Source organism: Anolis sagrei, chromosome 4 (assembly GCF_037176765.1).
Source record: "Anolis sagrei isolate rAnoSag1 chromosome 4, rAnoSag1.mat, whole genome shotgun sequence".
Lineage (NCBI taxonomy): Eukaryota > Metazoa > Chordata > Lepidosauria > Squamata > Dactyloidae > Anolis > Anolis sagrei.
Window position 1 is genome coordinate 30,950,033 of NC_090024.1, and position 10,740 is coordinate 30,960,772.

Genomic DNA, 10,740 nt, shown 5'->3' on the forward strand with positions numbered 1-10,740 from the left:
CGTGCTGCAAGCGGAGGCGTAGAGGGAAACATAGAAAGTGAAGTCTCCTCAGTGAAGTGAGGAGCAGGACGCTCTGCTTTAGGTATTGTGTGCCCTCGGGAAAGAAGTAAAGCTGTGGCTGCTGTTTTACTCAGTAGTGGTTCTCTCCCCCCCGGCACCAACAAGCAATAGTCTGTGGGTCTCTTGCACCATCCACAAACACCAGTAAAGCTGCTGCTCCTCAGCACTGACCAGCAACAGCCTGTGGGTCTCTCTCACCCCACACAAACACCAGAGGATAGGGGGAAAGCTTCAGCAAGCGGTCTGCTCCTGAGCCCAGATAGATCATCCCATAAATGCAGATTATTGTACTGTACTTAATAAAAATAACACATCACCTGAAAATAAGCCATAGTGTGACTTCTGGAGGAAAAATAAATATAAGACGGTGTCTTATTTTTTGGGAAACACAGTATGTGTAGGATAACTACCGTATGTCTTCTACTGCTCCAGAGCCCCGCTCCACCCCAACAGCCATATCTATGTCATTGCAGAAAGTGGAGACCAGCAGAGATGCATCCAGCTTTTTTCCTAGAGCTCAATGCTTTCTGAGAGTCATCCACAGAGACTTCTGACATGGTCCCCATGAGGTATCTGTAGATCAGTGGTTCTCAACCTGTGGGTCCCCAGATGTTTTGGCTTTCAACACCCAGAAGCCCTAACAGCTGGTAAATTTGCTGGGATTTCTGGGAATGGTAGGCCAAAATACCTGGGGACCCACAGGTTGAGAACCATTGCTGTAGAGGTTATCCTTGCCACTTCTCCAGCTGCAGGAAGAATAGTTGGACACATCTCCACTGATCCTCCCACTCTTCAACAAGTGCTGAAGGTAAGTTTGGGGGTTTGATCATTGCATGGTCAGTAAAGAGGTTCAACCTCTGCAATGACCCAGAAAGTGAGTTGTGATCATGTAAGTCCATTTTACACAACCATAATTCAACACAACATGATTCCATGCTTTGGTTTCCCTTTCTATTGCTCCTGATTGGCCCTAGAAAAAGTACATGTGCTAGTGGAATCATGCACCAACAGGATTCCAGTCATAGCTCCCAGAGGAGTAGCATGCTTCCTCATAACTCTTGATTGGATAAGAGATTAGAAGAGTGATGATTACATGCTACCATATTGTAAGACAGAGCCAAAGATCCTTATATCCCACATTACTTGGCTACATTTTTATTCTGACAACTTTCTTCCACAGAACATCAGTGGTATGTCCCAAGATTTCCAAGGTATTGAACAAGTATAGACTTGTTTTAACATGGATGCTAGATCATAAGCTTTCAGAATGATGTTGTTCTCATTGGCCAAGAGCCAAAAGTATTAAACATCACCAGAAGAGGGACTTCCCCCTCTTCCCTGTTGCATCCACCTGAAGTGCCAAAAACCTGATGTAGAGTTTCACAGGACAGATTGTTAGGGGGAGGGGATGCAAAAGAAGAAAAGCAGGATTGTCAAAGGAGAGGGGTCCATCAGAACTATTCCATTGGATCCTGGCAATAATAGCAATAATAAAAGCAAGTTATGAACAAAATAAGTTGAATTTATATTCAAGTCAGAACAGTTACATTCTTTAAGTGTAACTTACTTTCTGTCCCTGTGAAAATCGAATTTTGAAATCTGGCTTGTGGAAACAGATTGGTGATAAAACTTCAGAAGAGACACATTTCCTTTATGAAAACTCTTCCAGAAGTGAATTTTCCTTCTGAGGGGTAGTGCTCCCTGGTCAAAGTGGGTCCTGGTCAAAGTGGTCCCTGGTCAAAGTGGTCCCTGGTCAAAGTGGGTCCTGGTCAAAGTGGGTCCTGGTCAAAGTGGTCCCTGGTCAAAGTGGTCCTTGGTCAAAATGATCCCTGGTCAAAGTGGTCCCTGGTCAAAGTGGTCCCTGGTCATTAAATTGTTAGGAACCACTACCTTAAAGAATGACTGTATCTACGGTTGCTTGCACCCATATTCAGAAATGCAGCTTTAATGTCTGCCTTTTGGTCTTTCTCATATACATAACTCTTTTCTGTACAATGAAAGGCATCCTTCCACCCCACTCCCTGATCTTCAAGTCTTGTATTGAAAAGCTAGTACTAATTATCTTTTCTGAAAAAGCCTCCTTCTAATGAACTTGTACTCCCCTGTCAAATAATCAGCACAGTCATGTCAGTTTGCTTCACAAAAACTGTGTCAGTAATGCTCGGAAAGGCTGTGAGAATTTGCTTCTGAAAGGATAACGGAGTTAACCACCCTTCTTGTCTATATTACTCTCTCCAGGGCAACTTCTTAACAACTAACCTCTCTGTTGGTTATGACTGTAAAGTGTTTTAGAGCAGGAAGACAGAGAGAAAAGACAGATGCCCATAGAGCTGAGCTGGGTGTTCTACATTGTGGTGTGATGCCATTGTGGAGAGCAGGCAAAAAGTCAGAAAACGTGATACAAGAATAGGAGAGGAGGACAAGGAAAAGTACACACTGACCAGGGGCTTTAATCTTGCTAATCTGATCCCACATAGAACTCCTAATCCTCTTCCCATTTATGGTGTTTGGTATGTATCCCTGGAACAGCAGAGAGATAGCAGAGTTTTTCTCAAGAAGTGTATTAAAAAAAAACCCCTATTATACAGGCTTTAACAAAACTCCAGATTCAAACTTCAATCCTTCAAACCATGGATGGTGGACGTGTGTCCTTGCAGATGTTGCTTTACTGTAAATTCCATGAATCCTGGCCAGCAAAGCCTATACCAAGGGGTCATTGGAGCCCAATCTAATGGCATTTGGCGATCCCTGAGCAGCTTTATGGCAGTGTTTCTCAACCTTCCGAATGCCGTGACCCCTTAATACAGTTCCTCATGTTGTGGTGACCCCCAAACATAAAATTATTTTCATTGCTACCTCATAACTGTAATTTTGCTACTGTTATGAATTGTAATATAAATATCTGATATGCAGGATGTATTTTCATTCAGTGGACCAAATTTGGCACAAATACCCAATATGTCCACATTTGAATACTGGTGGGGTTGGGGGGGGATTGATTTTGTCATTTGGGAGTTGTACTTGCTGGGATTTATAGTTCACCTACTATCAAAGAGCATTCTAAACTCTACCAATGAGGGAACTGAACCAAACTAGGCACACAGAACTCCCATGACTAACAAAAAATACTGGCAAGGTTTTGTGGGCATTGACCTTGAGTTTGGGAGTTGTAGTTCACCTACATCCAGAGAACACTGTGGACTCAAACAATGATGGATCTGGATCAAATTTGGCACAGATACTGAATATCCCCAATTGTAAACACTGGTAAAAGTTGAGGAAAATAGACCTTGGCATTTGGGAATTATAATTGTTGAGATTTCTAGTTCACCTACAATCAAAGAGCATTCTGAACCCCACCAAGAATAGAATTGGGCCAAACTTCCCACACAGAACCCCCATGACTAACAGAAAATACTGTATTTTCTTACAATCTTTGGTGACCTCTCTGACGCTCCCTCACAACCCCCCCCCCCCGGGGTCCCGACCCTCAGGTTGAGAAACATTGGAGAAATGGGTTTGCCTTAAGGTTTGCATAAGTCAGAAATGACTGAAAGATACAAAACAACAATTATCCCTAAGTCTTTCTTGTTGTGGGCCTCGTTTACATTTCACTGTTCCTTACATGTCTAAAGATATCTTAGCTTTTTATGGTTAGAGAAAATTACTCAGCTTTCCATAACTCTGACTGTCTTGATTTGGCAGGAACAGTCCCCATCTCTGCCATATGGCTTTGTGCAATTATCTGGGGCAAATTTTTTTAAAAATAACCACACATCGCTTTTTAATGTGTAAGCTATATATGCAACTCAACAGTTGCTGCAGTAAATGTAATAACATGGCATGTGATAAAGTTGGGAGGTGGCGCAAATAAATACAAGAGGGGTTTGTGTAGCCATTATATTTGGTTTTGATGGGGACGTATCTGCAGCCTTCAAAAGAGGGATGAGTGACTTGTATTCCCACAGATGTTGCCCTACAATCGGCATCAGCCTAAGCCATTATAAACAAAGGTGAAAGACCATGTATGTGGCAGTCCAGCAGCATATTTCATGCTACATAATTATAGTGTTATGATTCTATTTTAACTGCAATAGGGTCAAATTCCTTGGAGCCCTGTGATCTGCAGCCCAGGAAATGGTATTTGGAATTATCTGCCAGACAACTCTAGTGCCTTAACAGACTACAGATCCCAAGATTCCCTAAAATGTTGTCCTGGCAATTAAAGTAGTATCTCTAAAGTGTCATAAGGATGTAATGTAAAAAGATACACCCCATAAAGCAGGGTTTCTCAACTGGGGGTTGGGACCCCGGGGGGGGGGGGGGTAATGAGGGAATGTCAGAGGAGCCATCAAAGATCATAAGAAAACACAGTATTTTCTGTTGGTCGTGGGGTTTCTGTGTGGGAAGTTTGTCCCAATTCTATCATTGGTGGGGTTCAGAATACTCTTTGATTGTAGGTTAACTATAAATCTCAACAACTATAATTCCCAAATGCCAAGGTCTATTTTCCCCCAAATTCTACCAGTGTTCACAATTGGGCATATTGAGTATCTGTGCCAAGGTTGGTCCAGACCCATCCTTGTTTGAGTCCACAGTGTTCTCTGGATGTAGGTGAACTACAACTCCCAAACTCAAGGTCAATGCCCACCAAACCTTTCTAGTATTTTCTGTTGGTCATGGGAGTTGTGTGTGCCAAGTTTGGAGAGAGTGTGACATGCCCAAGTTAACCCGGTGAGTTTCCACAGCATTTGGACCCTGGTCTCTTGAGTTGTATTCCACCGTTCAAACCATTATAACATGCTTGCTCTCTAGAGGAAATGTTAACTGAGTGAAAAAGCCTGAAGTCAATAGTTAATTACAAGCTTGATATAAATACAATGGTAGTAATTATAATTACACAATGATGCATCAGTCATGCTCCAGCTGTCTCACTGGTGATTCATATCGAGACACAGCAATAACTAGTTTCCAAAGAAATCCCCATTGTGAGGGTGGGGACATTCCTTCTGCAATTGTTTGAATACATGTTATGCTTTTTATTCCTGTCCAAATAATAATAGGGATGTCCTATATTTGGCTTCCGATATTTTTTGTTTATTGATTTGGTGTCACAGCAGTAAGAGTTGGTTGGAAATACTTTTAAGAAGTACATATAGTGATGCCTTACATCTCCTAGACATTAAGGATAGTTTGATCCAATCCTTTCAGAAGTAGTTTCACCATACCTGTGAACTATGCAACGTAATGATTTCCTATGAGAATATTCAGGACAGAAAATTGTATTTTGCTCCTTTGTCCTAGTAGTGAAATAATATGAAAGGACAAAAAGGAAGACTTTCAAATAGCTTTGAATAGGAAAGAGTCTTAAAATAGCAGTAAATGTTTAAAAACCACCAGTGTCTTGCCATCTGAGTTTCTTCCAACTCTTGGCTAAACCTCATGATGTATTTTAGTGTTAATAAATATAATGGTTTCTGTCAAATAATATGTGACTATACCTTGAATATAGTCTGATCAGGGAAGCTGAGCAGGCTCAGCTCTGGTTATGAGCTGTATAGGAGACAGCCAAAATATACCAGGTGTTATAGGTTATATTTCAGAGGAACGAACTGGCAAAGCTACCTCTGAGTATTCATGACACAATAGCTGGCATCTTCATGTGCAATTAATACCTGTGTAAGCCATTATTTTAAAATTATGGAAGTCAGAATTTGCTAATACAGTGATCAAACCACCTCTCCAAGCTCACTCATGCTTGGTACAACTCTCCAACAGCAATTTGCTGGCCAGTAAAGAGCAAAGAAACATCCTGCCATAGAGTAGGTCTTTCACTTTCAAGGGGTTAAGGCCACCCTGACAAAAGTGGGGATATTGCTATACACACACACACACACACACACACACACACACACACAAGATAACATCTCTCAAAGGGCAGATCCAGACAAGCCTTTACCCCAGGAGAATCTGCATTTTAAAAACACAGATTTTCCTGGGGGCCTGTCCATACCCACCCCAGAAAGCGCACATTTTCTTGGGTGGGTGTACAGATGCTCTTGTGGGACTGGCCTGCAAAAACATATGAAGGTCCTACCTTCTACCCCAAAACCACTGACACCTTAGAAAAGTAATGAAAACTTACCTGGCCTCCATTACAGGCTTCGGCCAGCTCTCCTGGCACGTAAAAATGACGTGCCGGGAGAGGGGGGGGAATTCCTCCCTCCTCTTCCCCCCCCCCCCCCCCCCGCTCTCCTGGTGCATCATTTCTATGTGCCAGGAGAGCTGGCCGAAGCCTGTTATGGAGGCCGGGTAAGTTTTCATTACTTTTCTAAGGGGCCTGGGGGTTTGGGGGGAGGGGTGGGTATTCCCACAGTTTTCCGGGCTTATTTAGCCCAGTAAACTGTCAGAATACTGTCTGGACTACTGTATTCTGCAGTCCAGAACCAGAAATAGTTTATTCCAAGAAGGCACAGAATAAAGCCACTATCTAATTAATTTTCTACAAACCAGGGTTTTCCTGGTTTGTAGTGAATTAATTCATGACTGTCCAGAATATTGTGTGGCCACCCTCTCCTTTATTGAGGTAGATACCACAATAAAGGTACTGGCTGGATGGACCCAAAGAATCTCTAGGTCTAGGTCCTCCAGGGAAAATTAGTGATCAACTTCTAGCAAAGGTTAGCCATGGGATCACCTTGAAACAGTGACTCTCAACTTGTGGGTCCCCAGATGTTTTAGCCTTCAACTTCCAGAAATCCTAACAGCTGGTAAACCGACTGGGATTTCTGGGAGTTGAGGGCCAAAATACCTGGGGACCTACAGGTTGAGAACCACTGCCTTGGAGGATCTGAAGTTTCCTAGAAAGAACATATTAAGTAAATTTGCGAATAATCAAATCTGCAAAGTATGTATGGGTTGTGGTATTCTTATACAGTAGAGTCTCCCTTAGCCAACTTTCACTCATCCAACGTTCTGCATTATCCAACACAGTCTGCCTCTCACCCAGATCCACAGCTGTTTCAATATATTGTGATGTTTTGGTGCTAAATTCGTAGATACATTCATTACTACATAATGTTACCATGTATTGAACTGCTTTTTCTGTTGATTTGTTGGAAAACATGATGTTTTGGTGCTTAATTTGTAAAATCATAATGTAATTTGACGTTTAATAGGCTTTTCCTTATTCCCTCCTTATTATCCAACATTTTTGCTTATCCAACGTAAACGTTCTGCCAGCCTGTTTATGTTGGATAAGCGATACTCTACTGTAGCTGAATCCACAGCAATAAAACCCAAGATGTCAGAAGACCCCTTGGGATCTCTTGAGGAATGCCTCATTGCTCTGCATCCAGAGATAGAAACATCATTGGATGCTTTCTTTCTCTGCTCTCCCGTAGACACTAAATGGCTTGGGAGGGACGGCAGAGCATCAAATAAAAGTGAATTTGAGGGAGGCAAGGAAGGAGACGTGGTATAATTCCACCTGGCAGAGCTTTACAATACTTCTCCTTGATCCAGGATCCCAGCCAATAATTTTAGTGGCTGTGTTTGCAACTATGACCCACAACAGGTAGAACGTATACACACAGAGTGTATATTTAAAGGTAATAGAATAAACCCTTCTGTAAAAGTTGAAAAGCACGAAGATCAAGTACTAGCAGTTTCCTGAGAGATCACAAATTTTCCATCTAACGAAGCAGAACAGGACAGGAAACCCATTAACTGAGTTCTTGAGAAATCTCAGTTTTTCTCACTCTTCCAGCTGCTGAACCATAAGTTAAATTTACTGGAACTGTGCAACCCAGATGTGGTCAGATTTTAAACAGGAATTAAAATATGACTTGCCTCTTCGGTTTAAAGTACTCCGTGTTCTCTTTACCCATTTTAGGGAAAAAATAGTAAAAGGGAATGATCTTATAACATTTAACTCTTTCCAATCAGAAAACACTACACTTTCCATCCACATCTAAAAGTATGTGGCATACCAGGGTCTGGAAAGGTATTTTTTTGGATTACAGGTCCCTGAATCCCCCAGACCACCTTGTTAATGGTATTGTCTCACTCTGTATTGTTTCCTACTTCAGGTGTGGTTCTACTTCAGGATTGTAAGATCAATTGAAGGTTTCTTACGGATGGCTCAAAACTACCATCTAGAACTATTTTTTCCATTGTGGGAAAGGCATGCATGCAGTTATAAAAAAATTAAAATGTACCCCTTAACTGAATCTTATTTTAGGAATCAGTTTCAGTATTATAATTAGGTTCTCAGAATTCTTAAACCAAATCTACTTGTGGTTTTCTCCAAACTTTCCTTGGTTTCATCACTGGAGAGAGAATCACAATTCATGGTGGTTGCCCTGTCATGTCCTTTCTTGTCACTTCTCCTTCCTTTATAAAAACCTCAGTAAAAAGAGGAAAGAGTGGCTAAACCGTAAGTTGACAGGCAGCTTCAAAGCGCACGTTGTTGTGAACTTAAGGCAATACTAGAGCAAACCTATCATGATGTTATCTTGGCAAGGTTTGTTCATAGCATATTTGCCTTTGCCTTCCTTTGAGGCTAAGACAGCATAACTTGCCCGAGGTAATGTGGTAGGTAAGTGGAGATTTGAACCCTGGTCTCCAATGCACAAACCACTACACAATGCTGGATCTCTGAAGGCACAGTGTTGCTGTGATGTGCCTTCAACTATGACTTATAGTGACCCAACCACAGAGTTTGCTGGGGCTGGGAGTGCAAGACATCAAGTGAGTTTTCATGGCCAAGCAAAAACTGAAGGCACACACCAAAGTCATTGTAGTTCATTTGTGGCTATCTTGCTTGTATTGTTCAATGTGGGTATGATATAAAGAAACTGCACCCCCAAATTATGAAATATATAATGCAATGTATAATAGCATAGAATAGAAGCCATGCCAGGACTCAGCGGGCAGGTGCCCGTGTCTCATCTTAACCTTTGTTATGAATTATCTTTGACATGTTGTCCGGTGGCACTTAAAGGCCCTTCCTTTAATTTCCAATATCACCTCACAATGAACTGGGAGACAGGGGGAAATTATTCAATTAATCTACATCAGAGCTCCCTGGCTCCACTGATAGGACTGGAGCTATCCATGGGAAAGATCTGGCACCCATGCCTCAAGCTAGGATCGCCTATTGAAATGGTCCTCATCCCCATTGTGTATGTTGGACTAACCCTATTGTGTTACCCAGAGCCAACCTGTTAAGCCCATCAAGGACTCATTGCATATTGCCACACTGCATTCCTATTGGATTGCGCCCCTCTCAGAGGTAGACCATTAAACGGACCGATACTTCAAATGCTCCAATGACAGTTTATTGAATTTCCCGCCACCGCAAAGAGCCAACCAACGATGGCGTCTGATAGCCACTCATCTCATGGATTCTAGCCAGACAGTTTTTCAACCAATCAAGAGCTGGCATAGGTTTCTTGAATGGCTGTCATATGAAATGAAAATGCTTTGAATTTTCAATTGTGTTATGTTTGGAGTGCTTTCTCTGCTGGCATCCTCTCTGGCCATTGAGAATAAAACTCTGCTTTTGCCTTTTACCATCTGTGTCTGATTTGGTCTTCTGGGAAACTAGACACGCTGGGCCTCCCAAACCCATTGGTTTAGCAAATCTGAAATCACTCAAAAGATATAGCCACAATTCTCATCCTCCCCATTCTATCCACAGACATGTTTTAGTGTGTTGCGAGCCATATTCCAATGCCTTCATTCATTTTCTAATTTTGAAAAGATATGTCTAGAACTTGAGTACTATTCTTGTAAACTAAAAAATCCCCAATCCTATAAATTGCTTTGGCCTTGTGCCTTATCACTTAGCATAAAATCATTTCCCCATTTTGCTTCCCCTTTTCTTCCTCATCTTTTTTCCTCTGAAGTCTCATTTCACACAGAAAATGTGCGAGGGACAAGGGGGTGGGAAGAAAGACCGTCATTGCTCAGTGTTGTTAAACAGTTGGGTTTTTTTTTTAAAGCAGAAATGGAAAGATCAAACAAACTATAATTGAATCATATATCATTAGGACCAACCCAAATTTGATAAAAGACTTGAAAACCTGCAAGTTCCACTTTCATTGGGAAGTACAACATCCTTCCTTCTCTACGAATTGCCCACAAGTATATATACTAAAATAAAATATTTGTATATCCCAATTTATATTTACTCCTCCCACATCCTAGTTTGCTGATATTGCACTTGAGTTTTCCTTTCCATTCAACTTTCAAACTGTTTCACATAATTCTTCCACTTCTATAACTTTATGGCTTGGTGACCTCTAACATTTTGGTATTTTAATTATGGACTAGCCGTCCCCTGCCATGCGTTGCTGTGGCCCAGTCTAGTGAACTGGAAAATAAAGTAATGAGAAAGTGTTGGTTTCTAATATATGTAATTTCTTTATGCTTGTGAGTAAACAGTATTTGATTACGTTTCCTTGCCCTGGTGAAGGGAGTTGGACTGAATGGCCTTAAGTATTTTCTATTGGTCATGGGGGTTCTGTGTGGGAAGTTTGCCCCAATTCTATTGTTGGTGGGGTTCAGAATGCTCTTTGATTGTAGGTGAACTATAAATCCCAGTAACTACAACTCCCAAATGTCAAGGCCTATTTTCCCCAAACTCCATCTGTGTTCCCAGTTGGGCATATGGAA